Here is a 22,849-nt window from a genome sequence, read left to right as displayed (position 1 = left end):
TTTTTTTTTTTTTTTTGGTGGGAGATGGTACTGGGGATCAAACTCAGGACCTTCCGCTTGTGAAGCAGGTGGTGGCACCACTGAGCTAAATCCCCAGCCCTACCCAGGCAGTCTTGATCAGGCAGCTTTTCCACAGACATTGTGAGAAAAGAATAAACAAATACAATGCAAATGATATATCTTGTAATGAAAATGAAGAGGTAAAGAGCTAAATATTAGGTGATGGTACCTATAAGGCTAACACTCTGAGCCTTGCTGAGCTTCTATTAATGAATCCTATGCTTTTTATATTTATATTTCTGATGGTCTGATGATGGATCCTCAAGTGGGAAGGATCTAACCTCAGAAGCAAGTATCAGTAGGCCACTGCTATGCTTGATCTAGGAAAGTCTTTTCAAAAGGGACTCTACGTGGAATATGAACAAATCATTTTCATTTTCCATATTGAGTTAAGAAAGGCATTTTGATTTCTAACCACAAATTGGGCAGTGACCTCCATTATCTTCTCTTTCTTCTCCTCATCTTCTTCCTCCTCCTTTTCTATTGTTTAGAAGTGGGTTCAGGGAAACCTTTGCTGCGGCATACTATAGATGATAAACTAAAACCATGTGATAACCAGGAAAATAATACCAACATACTTCAGTAAAAATAATTTTTACTAAAAGTAAATGATTTTCCCTAGAGTCAAATTCCTCTGAGACACCCTCAATGTAGTAATTTGTCTATCTGGCATTTTTTAACAATAATGAATAAGGGCTGGGGATTTAGCTCAGTGGTTCTGCCACCTGCCTTGCAAGCGCAAGGTCCCGAGTTCGATCCTCAGTACCATAAATAAATAAATACATACATACATTTATATCAAAAAAGGTCATAAGAGCTGGGCATGGTGGTGCATACCTGTGATCCCAGCACTTAGAGGGCTGAGGCAGGGGATCACTGTGAATTTGAGGCCAGCCTGGGCTACATAGTGAGTTCAAGGCCAGCCTGAAGTATATATAGCAAGATCCTCTTTCAATGAACAAACAAATGAAAAGGTCATCAGGGGCCAGCCTTAAGTCATCTCTAACAATTAAAACCTTGTAAGCTGGGTGTGGTCGCGATCACTGTGAGTTGAGTCCAGCCTGGGCTACTAGTGAGTTCCAGGTCAGTCTCAACTACATAGTGAGACCCTGTCTGAAACAAACAAACAAACCTTATACTTTTTATTTCATGTTGAAAGTTTCTAAGGAGATGTTTCAGACCTCTTGGACTTTCTTTGTTCTTGGAGCTCATTGATTTGAATCAGTGCAGTGGTAAACTTGGATAGGACAAGCATTACCTGGACTTTGGTCATTATACTCAACACTGTAAGAAGAGACAGCTGGTACCAGAGTTGTGTTCTCTGTGTGAGAAGAGCCATTGCTTCTTCTAGCAACCATATCCTGGCTAGAAACCATTTAAAATCACAAACCTGGAAAATGTTAGTCAGAAATTAATCTTATGCTTATAACATCGTTAAAAGATTATATACCATTTAAACTGACCAAAGTAAAAAGTCTGTTGTAAATGGAAATGATAAAAAGGTCATAGTCAAAATTATGTATTAAATTTACTGGACAGATTAATTTTGAGCTCTGTGTCTAGGCCACAGATTGGAATACCTGCTACAGATGTTTTGTAGAATACAACTTTCTCATGCTTATAAACATACACTTGAATACCTTCTTTCAGAACTCTTGCTTTAAGGTTTCCAGAGAATTTTCTCATTATAAAAGATAGATTTATCTTAGGTTTCTCCAATACCATAGCCTATGTAAATACTTTGACAAGATTAGGGTTAGGTCCTTCTAGTTTGGTATGACTCCAGTAATTCCTGCTTTTAAGAATTTTTGAAATATTTCAGATATAAAGATATAGAACAATATAATAAATACCATAGAACCTACTATCTAGCTTAGAAAATATCAGTGATATTACTGCTGAAGCTTACTGGGCATACCTCTCTTACTCATGTCCTCTTCTTTTCCTACTGTGACCATTATTCTGAATTTGTTAGGTCCCTAAATTAAAACTCTGAAATATTATATGCTTCAAAATCTGAATTTTTTGAATACCAACATGACAGCACAAGTGAAAAATTTCACATCTGGCCTCATGTTATAAATCACAGTGAAAATATAGGCATACTAAGGATATTGTATGACATCTTCAGGCTATAAGGCGATAATGAAACATAAATTCATTTCCTGGTATATTCCTGAGATACAATATTTTCATACACATACGATATCCCTAAGATACACCAATGTCCAAATCTAAATCCAAAATAGTTATAGTTCCAAGTAATTGGAATAAGTGATATTAAACTTGTATTTATTATTTCCCTGAATCCTTCCCTGTGTGTGTGTGTATATGTATATATATCCATATAAAAGTATATTATTTTATAGTTTTAAATTTTTGCAGGAAAAATTAAAATTTATTGATACATGTAGTTACAGTATACCAATTTTAAATGCTGTGTAATATTTCATACATTGAGAATGCGAAAGTTACAGGTCTGGGTTTGTGGGTCTTTTTTAGTACTGGGAATCAAACTCAGAGCCTTGCACTTACCAGACAGGCGCAGTGCCACTGAGCTGCATCCCCAGCTGTTTGTTTGTTTGTTTATGGGTAAGAGAATCTTAAAAGTAGATGATAAAAAATTGTCATCCAGAAATAGCATAGTTAACACTTTCATTTTTCCTTTTGCTTCCCTTTTCCCCACTTAACTTGTCTATATTTTTTGTAACCTTTAATATACAAAGGATCCTGTTTTAAAAATTTCAAAACATCTACATGAAGGTGATAATACCATTTTAGTTGTGTCTTAGTTGAAAAAAATATATACTTAATTCATTGGTTTTGGGGTTTTCTTTTGGAGGGAGGGTTTTGAGGCAGGGTCTCACTGTGTAGTTCAGGCTGGCCTCAGACTCTCAGCAATCCTCCTGCCTCAGCCTCCCAAGTGCTGGGACTACAGGCATGTAGTTCCACACCTGACTCAATTTACTGTTTTTACCGAATATCGCTGGTACATTTCTTAGCTTGGAAACACTACAAGTGGCATTTGGGGAGTGTTAGGGCATATTGTTTAGCAAGTTTTAAAATTATATTAAGAGATTTTTAAAGTAACATTTATCAGACAGTTAATTTCTTTAAACATTAAGTACTGTTTTGGTTTTAACCATTTTTAATGGAAAAAATAAAAAGCCAACAATGAATATTTCTGTGCTATATAAACCAGAATACTATGTACTGCTTATAATTTTTCCTCTTCTTAGTGACTTGATGTCTTTGGAAAGCATTGATTCCTGACCTGTACTGGGACTTTTTTCAGCACTTGTTAGTTAGTTCTCTATCATCAAACCATGCCACTGCGAGGAGGAAGCAGGAGGAGCATGAGACAGAGTCCAAGGTGGTTCCACACCAGTGGTGAGGAGAGTGCTGGCCTTCTCTCTTCACCTTCACCGGATAGAGCTGAGCCTCCTGATCTCAGCCTCTTCCCATCAGCACTCAACCTTCACGTTCAGATGTGTTCAGCATTACATAGTTATTAACTCTATAAACTGTGTATATTATATAAACTGTATTTTAAAAATAAATGTTATTTATATTTATATCAAGCTGTATATGTAAACCGTGACACTATATAACTATAATAGGATTCAACATTATGTAACTATGGGCCATGGTGATTTAGACTAGAAGAGCTCTACTGTGGCTGAAAACCGTATACCCCACCTTTATCATGATTTCTTATGGGAACCTTTTTTTTTTTTTTTAAACTTTTTGGACTTAATACTTTATTTTTTTCTCCCTCCCTCCCTTACTTTTTTGAGACAGGGTCTTGCCATATAGTTCAGGCTGGCTTTGAATTCACGGCAATCTTTCTTCCTAATTCTCCAAAATGCTGGAATTACAGATGTGCAGCACTATACCTAGCAACATGGTTTTTTGTTGTTGTTGTTTTTACATCAACTTTAAGTCTACATAAAATTGAGTGAATGGGCCAGGGATTTAGCTCAGTGTTTCTGCCGCCTGCCTTGCAAGCATAAGGTCCTGAGTTCAATCCCCGGTACCAAAAAAGAAAAAGGAAAAGAAAATTGAGTGAAAAGTAGAGTTCCCATATATTCCTCCACCCTCAGTTTCTCTTATTGGCACCTTTCTTTAGTGTGATAAAGTTGTTAAAATTGATAGCCAGTATTAACTAAAGTCCATAGTTTATGTTAGAATTCTATCTTTCTATCCCAGATAGAATTCTATCTGGGGTTTTTTTTTTTTGGTATTGGGGATTGAACTTAGACCTTGGGCTTGCAAGGCAGGTGGTGACACCACTGAGTTAAATCTCCGGCCCTGGGTTTTGAAAAAGGTTTAAAGATGTGTCCTCTGGTATCATATGGAATGGTTTTACTACCCTAAAGATCTCCTGGGCTCTCTCCTTCCCTCTCTTCTCGAAAACCCTGCCAACTGCTGATCTTGCTACTGTCTCCTCCAGTTTTGCCTTTTCCAAATATACAGTTAGATTTATACATATGTAGCCTTTTTGAATTTGCTTCTTTTACTTAGTAAAATGCTTTAAGATTCCTTTATGTCTTTTCGTGACTTCATAGTTTCAGTCAGAATAATATTGCACTGTATGGTTGTACTATAGCTTATCTATTGATATACTGAAAGACATCTTGGTTTTCAAGTTTTAGCAATTACGAATAAAGCTGCTTTGAATGTTTTTGTGTTGGTTTTTGTATGCATATACGTTTTCAGCTCATTTAGGGAAATACCAAGGAATGCAATTGCTGGATTGTATTTAGTTTTGTTTTGTTTTGTTTTGTTTTTTGCGGTACCAAGGATCAAACTCAGGAACTTGTACTTGCTGGGCAACAGCACCACTGAGCTAAATCCCTGGTCCTTATATTTAGTTTTGTAATAGTGGTAAGTTGAAGTTTGTTTATTCTTGTCTGCTTTTCCTTTTATTCATTTTTTTTTCTTTCTTCCATACTGTTCATACTCTCTTTACTGTTTCTCCTGCTTTGGGATGGAAAGTCAGAGAGCTACACTTGTTAGACTAGTGTACAAATTTAAAGGCAAAAAGAAGACTCTCAAGACCTGTCTTCTTGATTCTCTTGGTTATTATGGATGTGATTGAAATTGCAGCATTAATGTAATACATAGTTGGATTATTAGTTTCACTATATAATCCTCAGAGATAGAAATAGTGGAATAGTATGTTAATAAAGCCTACTTCCCTTTATCGTTTGTATAGAGAAACTATAGAAAATGTTTTAAGACTAAAAGCAGCAGAGGTTTTTGTTTTTTATTTTTCTCTAGGAAAGGTGGCCCCCCAAAAATGATTCATCTTTTGCTGGTACAATTCTCAGAGAAGACCAAGCTTTTACTTACAGCTATTTCTTACACTGTTGCATAATTGTGTTTTTTGCATGAATTTGTACATATCCCTTAACTGCAACAGAACTATGTATCAGTAGATTATACTCTTTGTTAGAGGAGGGGTAAGGGCTACATCCTGTCTTTTCTGCATTAAGTATCCAGATGACTTGAGGCAGTCTATGTTACACATCTGGTACCCTCAAGGTCCAGAGTCTCCTGGGGTGGAATTTTTTTCCCCCCACCTTTGTGCTAGTTGGAGCCCGGCTGCATCCAAGACCCCCATATCCAGTACCCCCCAGTGGTTGTTTAGGCTTTTCATGAACTGCTTCCTGACAGCCCACTCTGTCTTTATACTCGTATTAGGAAAACATGAAATTTTGACCAGGGTTCCTCTCTACTGTAACGTCTTCCCTCCTCCTCTCCCTCTCCCTCCCCCCTTCCCCTCCTCCTTTGCCCTTAGTACCAAGGATTGAACTCAAGACCTTGTGCTTGCCAGGCAGACACAGTGCCACTGATCTAAATCTCCAGCCCTATTACTTGTTTTTTGCCATGAAAGCTACATGCTATTCCTCTCTTCCTTTTAGTAGACCTTATATATATTTTTTCACTACAATATCTTTTTTTATTTAGTTTACAGAAGAATCTGTAAGTACAGGTTGCAGAAAAATTGTTTAGTGATATTTATATTCATTTTAAAACTCTGTTCTATACAAATTTAATTCTGATCAGTATGAACAATATTTTTGTAGATCTACTGCATATAAAGCCTTTTCATCAAAGCATTAACAAAGAATAAAAAACCTGATTGCATTTAAAGAAAGCTGACCATTTGAAACCTTTTTCACTTAAGTAGTCCTTATGTATTTAATGAGAGTGATCCTTTTCATAGTCCTTTCTTCTCTAGATACATCTCTCTTTTTCCAGCTGTTCTTTATAGCATTGGGTCGTTTCATAGTTCCAATGAAATATAACAGGATTTTCCCATGTCTTTACAAGGGAAAGTGCCCAGTGTTAATTAAATACAGGTATGGTCATTATCCATGTTTTGCATGTGTCTCTTGTCATATGATGCTTATTTCCATATGAAGTTTAGTTTGAACCAGCAGCACTCCTGAATCTTTTTATTTTTCTGTGATGATAACATAAATCATTTTTATCCTATATTTTATTTTTTGAGATAGGGTCTTGCTATGTAGTTCAGGGTTCTCTAGAACTCACTGTGTATCCCAGGTTGGCCTCAAATTTATGGCAATCACCCTGCCCAGCCTCCCAAGTGCTGGAATTACAGGCAGGCACCACCACCCCTGGCCTATGTTTTTCTACAGTGTGTTTTTTAAAGAACAAAAGTCAGAATAATCATGTCTGTTAAAATTTGTCTTATTAGAAGCTGCTTATTATTCTGGGTATTCAAGTCTTTTTGGAATTTGACTTTACTGACCAACAGCTAATTTCATTGTCCCATGCATCTGAGTTTTTATTGTTTGTTTTTGATGCTAGGTCTCCATATGTAGCCCAGACTGGTCTGGAACATGGAATCCTTTTACCCCAGCCTCTTGATTGCTTGAATTACAGGCATCTAGGTTTCTGTCTACTTGATCAATACGTCAGAAAACAATTCTTTGCTACTTCTTTTCTTCATCTTGTTTTTCTCAGTGGCTGATTCAGTTGATTCCAGACATTACTTTCTCTTCCCTCTCCCTTTGGTACCTGGGATTGAACTCAGGACCTTGTGCTTGCCAGACAGGTAACCACTAAGCTACATCCGTAGCCCATCCAGTCATTACTTTGATAGATATGGTTGGCTAAACACGGACCACAGAAAATAGGGAAACATATTTGCAAAGCCATCAGGGAAAAGTGTGATGTGTTTCAATCGTGTTGCACTTCAAGAGCTATGTGCTTCTTTTTTCTTTTTTCCCCCCCGTACTGAGGATCAAACTCAGTACCTTGCGCTTGCCAGGTAGACACTTCACCACTGAGCTACATTCCTGGCCTTTCTTTTTGTTTTTGATGTATAATTATATATTAATTTTGGGTTTTTTTTTTTACATTTATAAATTTTAATTATGCAGTATTCTTTTGGTATTTTGGTGCTGATTCATCTGTGCTTTCAGTTTTCTCTAAACTCTGTATGCATATGAAAAGCTCTATAGGTCTCTGGTACTGTGTTTATAACGTCTAGATTAAAACTGATCCAAGGTCAGTCAATAAGACAGAAATCTTAACCAGAGGTTAATCTTTGGGCCTCAGTTTCCCAACGGGACAGAAATACTTGCATTAATTAGTTTCTGCTTGTGCTTTGTAGCCTTCTAAGGCTCCTCAGAGGTACTGCAGTGGTGAGGAGGAGACATGGCAAGAGCTTCCCATGGTCCTCCTTCCCCCAGTGGGAGAAGTTCCTCTTTGGTGTTCCGATGTTCCACAGAAGATACTGTTTAAAAGAAAAAGAAAAGAGGCCCCCAGTGGACAATGGACAGCTGAAGTTCATTGTGTATCTGTGATTCCCTGAGTTTGGAGGCAGCCTCAGATTTCTAATTGAAGAGAAGGGCCTATCATGCCATTTGCCTTTTCTTTCGCAGATCTGGCAATAGCCACCATTATGCAAGCAATTACATACTTACTATTTTAAAGGGAGAAGGAAATCTATAAAACAGCAGAAGTCTCTTCATAATCCATAATTCCGTTCTGCACAGACAAAAAGTATTCTTAACAGTTTCAGTGTATCATTCCAGATTATTTTTTTGCCCATAACTATGTCCATACTTAAGAAAAATGAGACCACACTGATTCTAGTAGATTTTTATAATCTATTTTCCAATTTCCCGTAGTATATTGTGGATATATTCTGGAATCAGTTCACATAAGTCCACTTTATCATTTAAAACTTCTACAATATGCCTCTTAATGATTTGCCAGGACTACACTTAGAGCTAATAATCTGTCTTGCATAATACACGGTCTGTTCTAAAGCATGACCCTGACTTTGTTTCTACATTCCTACTGGCACACTCATTGTGTTTTTCAGTAGTTTTCTCTTGGTTTAGTTGTAATATATATTGGTTTTTCTTGTTGCTTCCCTTTCCTTTGGTTTTACTACACACCAGCACTGCAGTGTTACAGCAGTCAAGCTACAGATGCAGACATCTTTTTCTTTTAGGCCATAGCTCTAATTTAATGCCCTCTTTAATAGTTACAAATCTTTTCTTAAGGACAAAATCTTGGCAGCTAGCATTATACTTGACACTTTTATCCAGCATATGACTTGACTTGTTTTGACCCAAGTGAGCTTAGTCCTAAGAGACTAGGAGGTGGATGACAAGCAGCTTTTGGTGGGTTGACAGCCAGCTGCAGGATGCCCATTGTGGCTAGCACCAAGTGGCTTCTGATAAATGTATATGGGCAAATTACATATGATAGCCTTTTTTTCTTCCCCTTCTGTTTTTGAGAATTTTATCAAAGGTCACATTGAGAAAATGTTAGTGAAAAAAATCTTTTTTATTTTTATAGGATAATTATCATCTATCCCTTGCACAGTGCTCTGTACTTTTTAAAATATTTGAATCAGATGCAATGTTTAGTAATCATGTAAGAGAGAATATAGTATAAATGTTAAAATAGACAGTTTTGATTTCTTTAGAGACCTAGGGTAACATATAAAAACCATATACCCCTTAAAGTTTAGGGATATCTTTTATTGATTAAATAAATTCTAAAGTGGCTATTTTATTGTTAGTTTTAGGTGAAGTTGTTTTAGTTTATATTATATTCATACAGCTTCAAAATTCTTTTCAGTCTCGAAATGTGTGTTTTTATTTTCTGCTAACTTCGTATCTTTGTCTAGAATACGACTTTTACTTCTTATTGCTATGCCTGTGATTTTTTTTTTTTGTACCTGGGATAGAACTTGGGTCCTTGTGCTTGCGAGGCAGGCAGTGGCACCACACCACTGAGCTAAATCTCCAGCCTGCTGTTATTTTTATTATATGCTATCCTAAATTTAATTTTGTAATTCAAGAAAGTTTATTTTAATGATTTACTCATAAAGTAGATAAATATGGAGATTTTAATTTTTGAAGCTCAAATTTAGATGTTTGACACTTAGAGTGTTTATGGGTAAGAACCACTTTTATTTAAAAGTGTTTTGTTGTTTACATAACTGTTTTTTTTGTTTTTTGTTTTTTTGGGGTGTTTTGAGACAGGGTCTTGCTATGTAGTGCAGGCTGATCTTGAACTCACTATGTAGCCAAGGCTGGTCTTGAACTCATGGCAATCCTGCCTTTGCCGCCTGAGTGCTAGGATCACAGGCGTGCACTACCAGGCCCAGCCCTATTTATTCTTGTTTTAAAATATGTTTTATATGTTTAAGTTTTCTTATCCAAGTAATTTAATTTAGGAAGTTCTAATTTTTCATTTTCTCAAGAAATGAGTTTAAGTTGTTATTGTGAGCCCGGAACCGTTCTAGGTGCTGGGAATAAAGTACTGGATAAAACAGAGAAAAAATTTTGCCCCCATGAGCTTACTTACTAGTTGGGTGAGAAAAAAGATTAATATTACACCAGATGTGATGAGTACCGTAGGGAAAATGATGTCATCTTCAGATTGTTTCCATACTGTTCAGAAGATTAAGCCTCAAAAATACTCAAGCTATAGGTGGAAACCTAGGCTGGCTGTATAATGAATTTTTTGACTGAGTATTGATTACTTATTGATGTGTATTTTGAACAGGTTTCCATATAATCTCTCTTCTTCACATTGCTTCCAACTTCACAGTTGTTTCTATAACTTCCATGTATATTTACACAAAGTAATAACTTCCATAGTCACTTACAGTTAAACATTTTCACATTTCATTATTTAAAAAGTAGTATAGCATAATAGTCAAAGTTGAACCATATCAAATTGCTGATGTTCTGGATGTATAAAAGGTAATTTCATACTGTTCAGTCTAATACTGTGCTGTACCATGTCTTAAAAATAAAATATGAAAATATCTTAAACTGTGAAGTACTACCCATATCACCAGTATTTAAATTCTGTTTCTGTCACTCTGTTTTTCCTAGAAGAATTAAGTATTTAACCTCACTGTGCTTCATTTCATCATATGACAGGATAATAATAATACTAGCTCATAGAGTTGCAAAGATTACATGAGATTGTATGTGGAAAAGTACCTAGCACATAGTAAGGGCTCAGTAAATGTTGTCGCGGTGTTACATCACTACCCTAAAGAGTCAGTATTGTCATTCTCTGTTTTACAAATGAAACAGGCACTACTAGAGATTTTATAAATTTTCCCAAACCTATATACTAGAAATCAAAAGCAGGCACTGCAGACTTCAAGTTCTGACATTTTTCTGCTTTACACTAAGCTCTATATTGAAGGAAAAGAAGATTCCCTCCCTCTCCCCCCAGTATGAGAGATTGAATCTGGGTCCTTCACACTGAATTACATCCACAACCTTAAAAAAAAAAAGTCTTAAAATTTTGAGACAGGATCTCCCTAAATCACTAAATTATTCAGGCTAGGCGTGATCTTGGGATTCTCCTACCTCAGCTTCCCAGAATGGAATTATAGGTATGTGCCAACACAGCCAACCATAGCACATTCTTGATTAATATAGTTGGAGAGCAAGTTTCACGTGTATAATTACCGTATGTTTGTTTACTGTCTGACATCAGTAAGGAAAAATATTTGAGAGAAATGGTACAGATACAACACATAATTTTTACCTAGCATTGTGTTAGAAAAAGGTAACAACGATATTTCTATAACTGATTAGTCAAGAGATTAGTGATCCTAGATAGTGTGTTGACCTCATCCTTTCTAAAAATGTAGGTGAAATTTTTAATTAAGTTCTTTAAAAAAGGAACAAAAATAAAATTTATTTAAAAGCAATTTTTAAAAGTTAACAATTAAAAAAATTTAAAAAAATAATAAGCCAACAATTCACATCCTGGTCAGCATTTCCCACTTAGAAATCTAATAGGAGTCCCAGCTGTTCATTCTTCTGACATTTATTCCTGTCTCAGAAAATGACTATCGCGTTCTTCCAGTTACTAGATCAAAAACTTTGAGTCATGACTTGTTTTGTTTTGTGACAGGGTCTTGCTATGTAGCCCAGGCTGGCCTTGAACTCGTGGCCATACTCCTGCCTCAGTGTTGGAATTATAGGTGTGTGCCACCACACCCACTATTTAGTCATTCTCAACTCCTTTTCACCCTGCTTTTCATCCAAATCATCAGGAAATCTTGGCAGTTTCACTGTCAGAACATGCACAATCATCTATTTACTTTTCACTACCTCCTCTACTGCTCCCTGGCTCAAGCCACGTTTATCTTTCAGTTTTATAATTTGTCTCCTTCTACTTCTCACCTCTCTCAATCTGCCTTCACACCCTGAGTGACTTTTTGAAGATATAAATCAGCAAATCAGATCATATCTCTGAGCCCTGCTCAAAACCTTTTAATGGGCCCGTTATTTAGCTCAGTGGTGCCACTGCCTGCCTCACAAGTGCAAGGTCCAGAGTTTGATCCCTGTTACCAGAAAAGCCAAAAACCTTTTAATGACTTCCCATCTTGTTCTGAGTAAAATCCAAAAACTAAGGTATGGACCTCCCAGTTTGACCCTGGGTAGCTGACATCTGTGACCTCATCTGCCACTCTTCTCTGAGTTTAGTGGCTAGAGGCACAACGTCCATTTACTGCTCCTGTGCCACACCAAATGCACTCTTGGCTCAGTGTCTGGACATGTGTGGTTCGTGTGGCTCACAATGCTCCCCTATTCCTGCATTTCCTTCTGCAGCTCTGAGAGCTTGTCAGAAAGGCTTGCTTTGACCAGCATCCTCCCTACCCTCAAATTCCCGTCTTCCTAATCTGGTATCATTTTTTTCTTTGGCACTTATTGGACTTAAAGTAGTGTGTGTTTATTTATCTCCATCTGTAGGGTGTAAAAGTGAAGAAGTCAGGGATAGTTTTTGTTCACCGCATTAGCAGCAACTGTCATGTATGTGTTGAATGAATGAACATAATTGAACCTCTTGACAAATCATTATTTTGGGCTGTGAATTTAGCTCAGTGGTTCCGGCGGCTGCTTCGCAAGTGCAAGGACCTGAGTTCAATCTCCAGTACCCCCCCAAAAAAAAGAATCATTATTTCAACTTTTTCTTGTTTCATTGCATTTCAACTGTTGATCTCTTCTCTCTGTGGTTTCCATGACACCTCTGTCTCCTGGTTCTCATGTTTCCTTCTGACATCTTGTCTTCACCATCCCTTTGAACATTCCCCAGTTTTCTTCTCTTATTGCCCCACTTTATATTGTGGCAATTTTATTTGTGCCCTCTGCTTTCATTACCAAGTCCTTGTAGATAAGCTCATCTTTACCCTGGCATTGCACACTTGCCTGCAGATCTCTGGGAATCTGGGCAGCTGATGGAAAGAGATATCAGCACTGTCTTCTTGGTAACTCTGCACTTTTCTCTCTTGTTGTAGTCTGGTCAGTGAACCACTCACTAACCCAAGCCAGAAGCGTGGGGTCCTCCTGAGACTTACCTTTCCTCTGGTTGTTTACTAAGTCCTTTTGATTTCACCTCTTAAATATTTCACACACACTTTGGATCTTGGTTCAGGCCCCCACTGGCTTCTTCACGGACCACTGAGTTAGTCACCTGATGGTTTGCCTCTAGCCTCAGTTCTCCCCAAACCGTTCTTCACACAGCTGGGATATAACTCAGGTAGTAGTGCTTTTATCTTAGATCCTGGAGTTGTTGCAGAAGGTTTAAATGAAAGAGTGGTACTGTCTCTCAGAAGTACTGCTTACTAGCTTTCAAATAAACTTAATTTTTTAGTATACTCTTCCCATTTCTTTCTGAATAAGGAGAGCTGTCTTGTAAGGTTACAAGTCATCTTGAAACCTTACTTGTATTACAAGTTTCTTTTTACTTTGGCGTGTTCTTTTTGTGTTGTTGTTACAAAGAGCTCTTCCCTTTTTTTTTGGTACCAGGGATCGAACTTGGGACCTTGTGCTTTCCAGGCAGGCAGTGGAACCTCTGAGCTAAAAAATCCCCTCTTCCTAAGACCAGGTGCAACTGAGCTGTAAGAGGAACTGCAGGTGTCTAACCATAGAATATAAGGCCCCACCATCCAATTGGCCCCCAGCTGAACTTCTAGTGAACGCAGAGCTTGGTTGTGCTTGTGTGCCAGCCTCCTTCCTCTGCTTGGAATGTTACCACTGTGCTCTGCCTCCCAGCAGCACCTCCCATAGCTGCTGTCACGCACTAGGAATCCCAGAATTCTTTCCAAGGCTGGCAAAGACCTTCCAGTATATCGTTTTTCTATTTTCTCTCTTACCTCCTTCCTCTTTTCACTGTGTTACGGCTTCGCTCTTATAGTCCCCTCTGCCTAGAAAGCATTTTTCCTGTGCTCTTCCAATGGTTGCTTTCTTACTCTGGTTGCAGATCAAAATGTACCTTATCAGGGAATGCATCCTCTTATCCTTCAAACATCTTTTAAAAATCACGGGCCAGGGATTTAGCTCAGCAGTTCGGTGGCCTGCCTTGCAAGCACAAGGACTGGAGTTCAATCCCCGGTACCCACCCCCCAAAAAAAAGTAGTAGGAGGCTTGCTGCTCAGGCTGCTCTTATTACTGCTGATAAATCATTGCTGCTGTTGCCTCACAGACCTTGTGCCCAGCTCCTGTGTGAGAAGGAACATGCTTGTTAACACTCCATATATTTGTTTTAAACTGACAAGACAGTGAGTACACTGTCCATAAATTGTATACAATTAGGGGAAAATACAGTAAATACTGAAGTTTTGAGATTTTAGGTCTGGACTCTTATGTATATACATGATTTCCAGTGATTGCCTTGCTTCCCATTTTTATACATTTTTCTCTAAAAATCTGTAGGGACTTTTATACTTTAAAAATTTTTAGAAGTATGGTGGTACATGCCTGTAATCCCAGTACTCAAGAGGCTGAGGCAGGAGGATTGCCACAAATTCGAGGCCAGCCTGGCTCCATTATGAGTTCAAGGTCAGCCTGGACTGCTTAGCAAGACCCTTTTTCAAAAACCAAATATTTTTTTGTTGTTGTTGTATTGGGGATTGAACTTGGGACCTTGAGCTTGCAAGGCAGGCAGTGGGACCACTGAGCTAAATCCCTGGCCCTAAAAATATTTTTTATAAATAAGTATAGTAATTATAAAAACGAAAATTGTGTGCCTAATTATCCATTTTCTTTTTTAAAAAATCAGCCCCTTGTGCCTCCATTTTTTTATTTAAACAATTTTATTCCCTTTCCATCCATTGAAAATGAGAATGGGTACTTAAAACATTTAACATTTGTGAAGAAGAACATGAAATAAGTTGAATGTCATGGTGCTCAACAGAAGATTGCTTTGGAAACTTTATGAATCACCTTTATTTTTAGTGAGACCTGCCTTAAAATTAAGAAAATTTAGAAGTGCAGGGGATACAGGTCAGTGCAAAGGCCCTGGTTTTAATCACCAGGAGAGACAGAAGGAGGGAAATAGGGAAAGATAGAGATATAGAGACAGATAGATAGATGCTTTCAGGCCTTTCAGTGTGTGGGTACCAGGCCCTAAAGAAGCTACATCCTGGGAGGAATGGGAGGTGTGGTAAAGGAACTGGGATGGATAATTGCAGGTGCACTTTGAACAGTCATGTCAATGTGCGTGTCATTTCATAATCCAGACACATTCGATTACAAATTTTGGCTGGTTGATAATGTGGGCTAGGGCTCGGGATTTGGCTCAGTGGTTCCACTGACTGCCTCAAAAGCACAAGGGCTGGAGTTCGATCCCAGGTACCAAAAAAAAAAAAAAAAAAAAAAAAAAAAAAAAAAAAAAAAGAAAGAAAAGAAAAAGAAACAGGTGATAATGTGGAAGCTCAAGCAAATAATGATTAAAGACTCTGCTCTAGGACTCAGGAAGGTCTCTGGTAGGTCAGGTGGAGCACTTGATTGGGAGGCAGGAGAGGTGGGTTTGAGATTTGCCATCAACTAGAAATATGACATTCTGTGGCTCAGCTTGGCTTTTCTGGGTCCTCCCCTGTAAAATGAGCAAAACAGCCTAGATGGTCTTCAAGGTCATAGGTGTTTTAGGTTTGCCTCTGGCTAGAGGAAGAATGTTCTCTGGGTAGTTGGGTGTGGGCACTTATGGTAAGAGGACGTATAGTCTGGGAAGGAAAAGTGAATAATTGTCAGTTGTTCAGCCAGTCTTTATTAGAGTGTGATTGATTATCCTGACAAATCAAATAGTCTTGGAGAGTTTAGGATGAATAACTGTGAGTCGGTCTTTTTCTCTTTGCTTCTATCTCCAGCCATACTGTCCAGAGACACATTTTAAAGACTACTTCACTATTTCTGTGTTTAGCTTTTCTGTGTTTACTTCCATAGGCTATATAATATGTTTAAACTTCTGTTCCTTCATTTATCAACTTTGGACAATATTTGGATCTTTTATATGAAAATAATTTAACTTCTATGCATTCCTTTTCATCACTCATATTTGATATTTATATTATTTCAAAGGTCATGTGTTACCTTTGTAATTTTAAAGTTTATTCATTTATTTATTGAGCTAGAGGTCTCTCTGTGATTCCTCAAAGCTACAGTCTTCGAGGCTGTCCTCAGAGTTTTGGTTGTCTTACCCAGCCTCCCAAATATCTGGGATTATAGGTGCATACTTTTGTTTATTTATTTACTTTTGTGGTGCTGGGGATTAAACACAGTCATCTGTGTGTGCTAGGCAAACACTGTACCACTGAGCTACATGCCCAACCCAGCTTTTATTTTTTTATTCATCAACTTTCAGAATGAAGGTTATAGGGTTTCTTAACTTGTCATTTTAGAAAATGGGTTTATAAATGCCTCTATTCTTCCCTCTTTCTGTATTCCACCTTCCTACAGCTCTACTTTACCACTTCTTTGCTTGCTTCCTTCCTCTTTTTTTTTTTTTTTTTAAAGACATGATCTCAGTAGTTGCCCAGACTGGCTCAAACTCCTTGGCTCATGTTAATCTTCTACCTCCTTAAGAGCTGGAACTATAAGAATCTGGCTATACTTTTTATATTATAAGGCTAATAGGGTAAGTTGTTTTTTTGGTTTGTTTGTTTGGTTTGGTACTGGGGGAATTGAACAGGGGACCTTCTGCTTGTGAGGCAGGCTGCAGAACCACTGAGCTAAATCCCCGGCCCTGGTTAATATTTGTATTCTTTCCTTTACCTACCACCAGGAACTCTCTCCTTATCTCTGTTTGATTGCTATTTTTACTGTACATTCTCTCTGTGCCTGCCATTCAGTTTTTAATGACCTTTAATAGCCAAAGAAATGGATGTGTGCTTAAAGACTTAGCTTAGTAAACTATTTCTTCATTTGTTATTGAATACCAGAATTACAGTTAACAGTGTTATTCATAATAGTGAAAAATTTGAAATGACCTAAGTGATTGACATTAGAGGGTTAGAAAACTAACTCCTTTACAGTTTTAGAGGGAATGCTTTAAGCATTTTTTAAATGATGTAAAAAAATGTTAATATTATAAATTTTACAGTATTAAATGAAAAAATACATACAAATTTGTACAATATCAGCTGACTTTTGTTTAAAATAGCATTATGGGGCTGGGGATTTGGCTCAGTGGTTCTGCTGTCTGCCGCCTGCCTCACAAGCACCAGGACCTGAGTTTGATCCCCAGTGCAAAAAAAAAGAGAACATAAAATAACATTATGAACTATATAACAAATTGACAAGGAACTGCTAGAAGGATCTATATCATATTGTTAACTTGGTGATGGCTTTCTCAGGTGGTGGTGATTTGAGTTTCTTTTTTTTTTCTCTCGCATGTGTATTTTTTAATTATCTAAAAAGAATATGTCACTTCTATAAGCATATTTTCTAAACTAAAGATACAAAGATGCCAGTCATAATTCTTACTGGAATACTCATGTTGAAATAAGGTAGGTGTCCCTGGTAAGAATTTCGTTTGACTGAGGGTGGTGGCTTGTGCCTATAATCCCAGCTCTAGAAGGCTGAGGCAAGAGCTTTAGGCCAGCCTGATCTACATAGTGAGACCTTGTCTCAAAAAAAAACAAAAAAACATTTTTTTTTTCAGTATGTGTGTATGAATTTATTGAATGAGAAAAGTTAAGCGTCAGAGATTCGTACATCTGTGACATTGGTACTTTTACACTTCTGTAATTTTGCACAGAAGCAACTCCTTGGTTCAGTTATATCAAAGGAAAACTCGTACATGGAGCTGTCCTGCAGAAGTTAGGAAACAGCTTCTGTGACAGAGACAGCAGAATTGAGGCCCGCCACAGAAGCAGCCAGCAACAATGCTGTGTTTCACAGTACAGGACCTGAATAAAAGTGTCCTTTGTGCTGGTCTCAGACTGAGAGGTGGAACTTACGACAATTTATGTTATTTCTCCTTAATGGAAATTGAGGCAGTCTAATCTTGCTATCACATGACAGCTATTTATTTGATTTTTGGTAATTTGGGAGCAGCTGTGGGCAAACGATTATTTTGCAAAAAAGAGCCAGGACAGCTGCATTCTGACCCCATCACAAGTGCCTGGGCATACCTAGCTTGCCAGCCGCTATGTTTCTAAACAAGGTATAGTTTCAGCAACTCACCTGCTCTTTATTAATATTTGTAGCTGCTAATAAGCACATAAATGTTTGCAAATGCATTTTTCTAATTCTTTTTTATTATTGTCACCAACATTTATTAGGTACCTACTCCATTCAAAGCACTGTACCAGACCCTGGGTTGTAAACTGTAACGTGGTCAATGTGGATAGACTGCTTTCCTCTTTGACAGGTGGGTCAGCATTAGCTTTATTTTTAGCAGACCAATTTTGAGTGTAAAGGAAGAATGTGGTGCAGAGGCAGCCAAGAGCCGTGTCCCTTTGATCCTAGACTCACCCTTTCTGTTCTTTCTTGGTGTTCATGATGCTTTTTTGCCACACCATGTTCTTCCTTCCAAAGCCTGAAGACTCTTCCCCTTCACGACCCTGTCTCACATCCTGTAAGTCTTGACTTCACAGTGTTTTCTTAGCCCGTGGCAGTTCTCGGTAGAATAGGGTTTGTTCTTTTCATTGATTTATTTAACTTTTTGGATTTCTTGAGATAGAATCTCGCTGTGTAGTTCATGCTGGCCTTGAAGTCACTGTGGAGCCCAGGCTGGCCTCAGACTCACAGTAATCCCTTTGCCTCAGCTTCCCGAGTACTAGAATTACAGGTATGCACCACCATGCCCAACTTATTTATTAATTAATTCTTTCAATGCATTTGGGAAAGCACTTATAACCCAGGGACTTAAAAATATATTTGAATTAGTGTAGTCAGGAATTGAGTAGGTAGTCTTCTGTAAAGAATAAAAGAAAGCTTTACTTTTGATTCTGTACACCTGTAGGGTAGAGAGGAGATGTTAACAACTTTCTATATCTGAAAAAAAAAATTTTTTTTTTTTTTTTTTGGAGAAAGGGTCTCACTATGTAGTTGAGACTGACCTGGAACTCACTATGTAGCCCAGGCTGGTCTTGAACTCAGCGATCCTCCTGCCTCAGCCTCCCGAGTGCTGAGGTTACAGGCATGTGCCACCATGCCTGGCTCTGAAATATTGACTTATTATGGAATAGTGAATTATTATATGAATCCCCATTAGAAATTCCTTTAACAGTGTTACATACTGCCTGTGATTAGAAGCAAGTCATTTCAAAACTTAAATATAGAACTTCACTGTTCATTGTGACAGCCACATGCCAAATTTAAATAAAATTAAAGTTAAAATAAATTAAAAATTTTTTTTCTTAGCAAGAGTTCTCACATTTCAATGCAGTCTCAGTAGCCACACGTGGCTGTGGTTACTGTTTGGGACAGAGCAGAGTTAGAACATGACCATCATTGCAGGAAATTCTGTTGGATGGTGCTAATCTAGAGCCAATAAAAGAGTTGACACATTTTAAAACATCTGAGGGAAGTAGATTCACCTAACTATTCTCTTTTGTGCCAGTTGAAGAATTTTAAACCCCCCAAATTCCTTGTACATTCTTTTCATTTTTCCTTTGGTTGTGACACCCTCTAGTGTTTCAATTTTGTTATAGCAGTATTGTCATGAAATGGTCTGATGTTTGATTTAAGCCAGAATCTTTTGGAAAACTATGTATATGCATTTTTCTAGGAAAAAAAAAAAAGGCTATGGCTTTTTCTTACCTTCAAAAGAGTCTGTGGTTAAAAAAAAGGCAGAACTGCTCTCTACAGAGGCTCTCATATAGTCAAAACTCCTTGTGTGAGCTGTAAACATTATTTCTTCCAAGCTCAGCACTCAGCAGGCTGAGGCTGGAGGATCACTTCTTTGAGGACATCCTATCTCAAAAACAGCAACCACAAACAAAACTCAGAGGTAGCATTATTTCTTCCAGGATTTAAAAAAAGAAATTATGTGTCCTTGTATGTGAAATAATATAAGAAGTTATATAGTACTTATTGAATACTGTGTCTCATTTAAGCCCTTTTACAGAGAGCAACTTAATTGGTTCCCCACAGTAATCCTACAAAGTAGATTCTGTTATTCTTCCCCATTTGACAGATGAGCAAACTCTAAGGCATAGGGGCCACAGGAAGACAGTAAATGGAAGAGCAGGGGTTCAAATCCTGTATTTGGCTTCAGAGTCTGTAGCAGTGAGGATCAGTGTTGAAGTAGATAATGAAGCAGAGTGCCGGGGAGATTTCCCAGACCCTTGTGCACACTGGCTCCTGTGTGCAGTAAGAAAAATGCTTAAAACTTAGAGATAAAACTGTACTTGTATCTCCTATGTCTCTTTTTTTGTTTTGTTCTGTTTTTGGGGGAGTTGTTTTGTTTTATTTTTCTTGTTTGTTTGTTTTTGGTGCTGGGGCTCGAACTTGGAACCTTGCGCTTGCGAGGCAGGCAGCAGCACCACTGAGCTAAATCCCCAGCCCTCATATTTCTCTTTTTATTTATGCACACTTCTCACTTGTAGGTGGGTGTCCCATTTCTCTCTTTGTGAGGCATTTTATAGTCTTTTTATGATTCGTTAAACCCCAAATTTTGTGCTAAACTTCATCAGTGTATGGACACAAAAACCCTAATGATGGCTTTATACAAATGGCCCCAGAATCACTTCTTTTTTTCTTTGTTTGTTTTTGTTTTTTGAGACAGGGTCTCACTATGTAGTTGAGACTGACCTGGAACTCATTATGTAGCCCAGGCTGGTCGGGAACTCAGTGATCCTCCTGCCTCAGCCTCCAGTGCTGGGATTACAGGCGTACGCTGCCACACCTGGCCAGAATCACTTCTTTATTGAGGTTATAAGAAGCCCAGACTGCTGCTCAGCAGTGCTCTATGAATAATTTCTAATGAGAGTGCATATTTTCTTTCCTTTGCATCAATCTGGGCCCAAAAAACCATGTGAAGTATTTCAGAGGTTAACTCGTAAGAATTGATCACACAGGTGTTGGAAGGCTGAAAAAAGAAAAGGTAGGCAGTGAACTAATCCAGACAGGAAGCAGCTAACCCCCATAGGCTTGGAGAATAGAAGAATAGAATCTAGGAGCTCAGAGTAGCCGCACACAGCTGGCTGGCTGACTGGAGAGGGATGCCCTGCAGCTGGGGCTTAACCACCACCAGGGCAGGAGCCAGGGTTCAGCTGGAGAGTGGGAAGAGCAGCCTCTGGTACTGGAGTAACGCTGATAGGAATGAGAGCAGCAAGGGAGTAGTACTTCTTCCCTCTTGAGCTCTTCCCATACAAAACTGCAGGAATCTGACAATCAAGTCTGAGAAATATGATTGGCTGACTGAGGCCAGAGCAGTGTGCAGAGCAGCTCTCAGCAACCCCACATTGTGTATCTGTGGATTTGACTGAAATATTGAAAAATATTCCTATGCATTAGATTTGACCTTAGGGTTCAGAAGAGTTTAGGATTTCAAGTACCACTGTATTGGAACTTGGGGATAATATTGAATGAATATTATCAGTACAGTGCACCTGTACTGAACATGGTATAGATGTTTTTCTTGTCATTGTTTTCTAAAGAAATAAGTTAACAACTACCTTACATAGCATTTACACTGTATTAGATATTATAAGTGATCTTGATGGTTTAAACTATGGAAAGGTAAGCATAGGTTTCGTGCAAATATTTTGTCATTTTAAATAAGGGGACTTGGACATCCTTGAATTTTGGTATCCATGAGGGTCTTGGAGCCAATCTGGAAATGAGAGATAAGAAATAAGTATCCTGCACAACCTTATAGGGAAGTTATGGAAACTGGTAATTGCCTGCACCTAGGTTTAGTAATTAAAATGTGAACCAAATTACACTCAAGCATGCATTAAGGGATGAATTGTGACAGGTGCTATTTAGAGAGACTTCATGTACCCAAGTCCTGCTTTCGGTGAACTTATGACAGATAGTCATGAAATCATGAGGAAATACTCATTTTTTAGTGATTATAAAGTTATACGGTAAAGCTGGTTACATATTATATAAGGGCATCATTATTAACCAGACTATTGGGTTAGTATAAATATTAATGACTATCTACAAATTTAATCACTATATTGAGATAAAAATACTGTATGATTATAACCATATCAACTTCTGAGCCTGGCATGGTGCATACCTGTAATCCCAGCACTCTGGGTGCCTGAGGCAAGAGGATAGGAAGTTTAAGGTCAGCCTGGGCAAATTAGTGAGACTCTGTCAAAATAAACAATAAAGGGCTGAGGATGTAAGTCAGTACAAAAACCCTAGGTTCAGTATTATCAAAGCAGTAATACCCCTGGAACTCCAGAATGTCTATACCATTTTTCTTAATTTATCAAACTTGGATCTTACTTTCTTCTTTGAAATACATGGATTACTAGTTTATAATATACCTGCATTTTTCCATCTGTTTTATTGCTTGTTTTTTGAAGCAAAATCTGGCTGTATAGACCAAGCTAGCCTTGAATTTATTATGTAACTCTATAGGCTAGTCTAAAACTCACAATCCTTCCTCAGTCTTCCCTAGTGTAGATAGAGACCATTGCCCTGAGCTTTCCCCCCTTTATTTTTGGTAGTTACATTGTAATGTTAAATTCTTCCATCTCATACGGGTATTATCTGTTGCCTGCTCCACTATCAGGAAAAGTACATATTGCTTCCCCTCCTACGTCCCAATTTCTGTCAGGCTTATATTTCTCTCCCCCTCTCCCTTCTCCCCTCTCCCTCCCTCCTTCCCTCCCTCATTCCTTCTCTCTCTCTCTCCTTCCCTCTCTCTCTCTCTCTCTCTCTCTCTCTCTCTCTCTCTCTCTCTCTCTCTCTTTCCTGGTATGGGGATCAAACTCGGGCCCTTGGGCTTGCAATACAGGTGGAGGAACTGCTCTGCTAAAAAACCAGCCCCCCCCCCCCCCCCCCCCCCC

The 22,849-nt window shown here is 38.1% G+C and overlaps 1 protein-coding gene across 10 annotated transcripts in view; it reads left to right on the top strand.

Annotated features, from left to right (window-relative positions):
- The window catches only part of Nrf1 (nuclear respiratory factor 1), a 135,767-nt gene that overhangs the window by 19,816 nt on the left and 93,102 nt on the right, over positions 1-22,849 (top strand). For 9 of the 10 annotated variants that reach the window (XM_010633490.3, XM_019208855.2, XM_033757774.1 and 6 more), the window contains one exon: positions 18,155-18,243. The exons of the other annotated variant lie outside the window; for it this stretch is intronic. The gene's annotated coding sequence lies outside the window, so the exon portion shown is untranslated. The remainder of the gene's footprint in view (positions 1-18,154; positions 18,244-22,849) is intronic. 10 annotated transcript variants of the gene reach the window in all.

This window comes from Fukomys damarensis, unplaced genomic scaffold, assembly GCF_012274545.1.
Source record: "Fukomys damarensis isolate Sample0158 unplaced genomic scaffold, DMR_v1.0_HiC HiC_scaffold_4, whole genome shotgun sequence".
Classification (NCBI taxonomy): domain Eukaryota; kingdom Metazoa; phylum Chordata; class Mammalia; order Rodentia; family Bathyergidae; genus Fukomys; species Fukomys damarensis.
The sequence above is the reverse complement of the archived record's forward strand: the minus strand, read 5'-3'. Positions and strand labels throughout refer to the sequence as shown.